Source organism: Sapajus apella, unplaced genomic scaffold (genome assembly GCF_009761245.1).
Source record: "Sapajus apella isolate SASKATOON/1434 unplaced genomic scaffold, GSC_monkey_1.0 scaffold43, whole genome shotgun sequence".
Taxonomy (NCBI): domain Eukaryota; kingdom Metazoa; phylum Chordata; class Mammalia; order Primates; family Cebidae; genus Sapajus; species Sapajus apella.
In genome coordinates this window covers 836,885-840,439 of record NW_022436983.1, presented here as the reverse complement: position 1 = coordinate 840,439, position 3,555 = coordinate 836,885, and the positions used below count along the sequence as shown (strand labels likewise).

Below are 3,555 nucleotides of genomic sequence, written 5' to 3'. Positions count from 1 at the left end.
AGCTAATTTTTTGAATTTTAATAGAGACAGGGTTTCACCATGTTGGCCAGGCTGGTCTTGAACTGCTGATCTCACCCACCTCGGCCTCCCAAAGTGCTGGGATTACAGGCCCATCCTTTTTTTTTTTTTTTTTTTTTTAGCCTGGAGTGCAGTGGTGCAAACACGGCGCCCTGCTCTCACTATAGCTGAGGCCTCCTGAGCTCAGGTGATCCTCTCAGTATAGTGCCACTGTACTCCAGCGTGGCGACAGAGAGAGACTGTCTCAAAAAAAAAAAAGAAAGCTGGGCGCGGTGGCTCAAGCCTGTAATCCTAGCACTTTGGGAGGCCGAGGCAGGTGGATCACGAGGTCAAGAGATCGAGACCATCCTGGTCAACATGGTGAAACCCCGTCTCTACTAAAAATGCAAAACATTAGCTGGGCATGGTGGTGCGTGCCTGTAATCCCAGTGACTCAGGAGGTTGAGGCAGGAGAATTGCCTGAACCCAGGAGGCGGAGGTTGCGGTGAGCCGAGATCATGCCATTGCACTCCAGCCTGGGTAACAAGAGGGAAACTCCGTCTCAAAAAACAAAAAAAGAAAGAAAAAAATAATAATAATTTCTAGAATATATATCGTAAGCATTTCACATAGTGAATCTGACCTACACAGAGAAGAATCAGATGAGTTTCTTTTGTTCATACTGGTAGAATATAAAGGTAATAGCTAAAGGCTGGGTGAGGTGGCTCATGCCTGTAATCCCTGCACACTGGGAGGCCAAGGCAGTTAGATCAGTTGAGGTCAGGAGTTCGAGACTAGCCTGGCCAACATGGCGAAACCACGTCAGTACAAAACATACAAAAATTAACCTGACATGGTGGCACGTGCCTGTAATCCCAGCTACCTGGGAGGCTAAGGCAAGAGAATTGCTTGAACCTGGGAGATGGAGGTTGCAGTATGCCATGATCATGCCACTGCACTCCTGCCTGGGGGACAGAGCAAGACTCTGTCTCAAAAAAAAAAAAAAAAAGGTAATAGTTAACACTGTGTGTCACTGTTTAAATGTTTTTATTTACGCTATCTCATTTACATATGTAAATGAATTTAATAAATAGAGACTAGTACAACATTCCTTTTTTTTTTTTTTTTTTTTTTTTTTGAAACGGAGTTTCCCTCTTGTTACCCAGGCTGGAGTGCAATGGCGTGATCTCGGCTCACCACAACCTCCGCCTCCTGGGTTCAGGCAATTCTCCTGCCCCAGCCTCCTGAGTCGCTGGGATTACAGGCACGCACCACCATGCCCAGCTAATGTTTTGTATTTTTAGTAGAAACGGGGTTTCACCATGTTGACCAGGATGGTCTCGATCTCTTGACCTCGTGATCCACCCGCCTCGGCCTCCCAAAGTGCTAGGAATACAGGCTTGAGCCACCGCGCCCGGCAACATTCCTTAAAGAAAAAATGTTTAGGCTGGGCACAGTGGCTCATGCCTGTAATCCCAACACTTTGGGAGCCTGAAGTGGGCAGATTACCTGAGGTCAGGAGTTCGAGACCAGCCTAGCCAACATGGTGAAACCCCATCTCTACCAAAAAATACAAAATTAGCCAGGCGTGATGGCACATGCCTGGAATTCCAGCTATTCAAGAGGCTGAAGCAGGAGAATCACTTGAACTCAGGAGGTGGAGGTTGCCGTAAGCCTTGATCGTGCCACTACACTCCAACCTGGGTAACAGAGTGAGACTTCGTCTCAAAAAAAAAGCAGTTATATGTAGTAACTGCATTATGTGCCATACCTTAGAAAACCAGGAATCCAAAAACAATCAGTATATAATACAAGAAAAGACATAATCGCTGTGGATGTTATCAAGGCTAAGGGGTGTGTTCCTAAATATTATCAAAGAGAAAAAAAAGAGTTAACAGTTTATTTTATTTTTTGGAGACGGAGTCTTATTCTGTCCTCCAGGCTGGAGTGCCATGGCGAGATCTTGGCTCACTATAGCCTTCCCCTCCCGGGTTCAAGTGATTCTCCTGCCTCAGCCTGAGTAGCTGGGACTACGAATGTGTGCCATTGTGCTCAACTAACTTTTGTATTTTTTTGTAGAGATGGGGTTTCACCATGTTGGCCAGGCTGTAAACAGCCACTTTTTTTTTTTTTTTTTTGAGATGGAGTCTGGCTCTGTCGCCAAGTTACAGTACAGTGGGGCAATCTCGGGTCACTGCAATGGTGAAACCCCGTCTCTACTAAAAATACAAAAAGTAGCTGGGCATGGTTGTGGACACCTGTAGTCCCAGCTATTCAGAAAGGTGAGGCAGGAGAATCGCTTGAACCCGGGAGGCAGAGGTTGCAGTGAACCAAGATCTTGCCACTGCACTCCAGCCTGGCAACAAAGCGAGACTCCCGTCTCAAAATAAATAAATAAATAAATAAATATCAAAATTATTGTATTTTTTTAAATAATACCATTATTTTTAAAATCACATCTCATATTAAATCACTTTTTCTTTTTTATTTTTAGCCTCAGGATGTTCGGGTAAATCACATTGTCTTAAATTACTTAGGGAATGATCATTTTCATGATTTTAATTTTTTTTCGAGATGGAGTCTTAACTCTGTTGTCCAGGCTGGAGTGCAGTGGCGCAATCTAGGCTAACTGCAACCTCTTTCTCTCCGGGGTTTAAGCAATTCTCCTGCCTCAGCCGCCCAAGTAGCTGAGATTACCGGCACCAGCCACCATGCCTGGCTATTTTTTTTATTTTTCATAGAGATGGGGTTTTGCCATGTTAGCCAGGCTGGTCTCAAACTCCTGACCGTGTCCTCCCAAAGTGCTGGGATTACAGGTGTTAGTCACCTCTCCTGGCCCATTTTCATAATTTTAGAAGAGGTAAGTTTTCATGACTGAAGTTTAACCTGTAAATACAAGTATTTTCCCACAAACTACTGCTTGCTTGGCAGAGTTAACATCTTCCTCACCAAACAATAGTGTTTCCACCACGTCAGTGTGGTGGATGATCCTGTGGGCTTTCAGATCACCTTAAATAGAATGCTGACAACAAGAACAACTTTGTCATTCTGAGGTGAATGAGTTTCTCACATTCCCATTTGAACTCATGAGATTGACAAGCAAAAAGAGGAAATAGGACAGGCAGGATGGTTCACACCTGGAATCCCAGTACTCTGGGAGGTTGAAGCAAGAGGACTGCTTGATACCAGGAGTTTGAGACCAGCCTGGGCAACATAGTGAGACCCAATATTTTGAGTCTCAACAAAAAGTTTTCAAATTAGGCGTAGTGGCATGCACCTGTAGTCTCAGCTACTTGGGAGGCTGAAGTGGGAAAATCACATAAGCCCAGGAGTTCAAGGTGACAGTGAGCTGTCATTGTTCCACTGCTCCCACTCTGCCTTTCCCACCCCTAAAAACAAAAGAGCTAAATAGCATGCCTGGGTTAGCAGGTTATCCAAAATTCCTAACACAGCTGATGGGTCTAAATCTGTTCCTGTCTTTTCTCTTCACATTCCTTTCTTAACTTAGCTACACACACACACACACACACACACACACACACACACACACACACACAC

The 3,555-nt window shown here is 44.7% G+C and overlaps 1 long non-coding RNA gene across 1 annotated transcript in view; it reads right to left on the bottom strand.

Moving 5' to 3' along the window:
• Positions 1-3,262: 3,262 nt before the first annotated feature.
• Positions 3,263-3,555, bottom strand: part of LOC116566219 — a 7,699-nt gene continuing 7,406 nt past the window's right edge. Inside the window, exon 3 of the long non-coding RNA XR_004275801.1 lies at positions 3,263-3,363. This is a non-coding gene — a long non-coding RNA (uncharacterized LOC116566219). The remainder of the gene's footprint in view (positions 3,364-3,555) is intronic.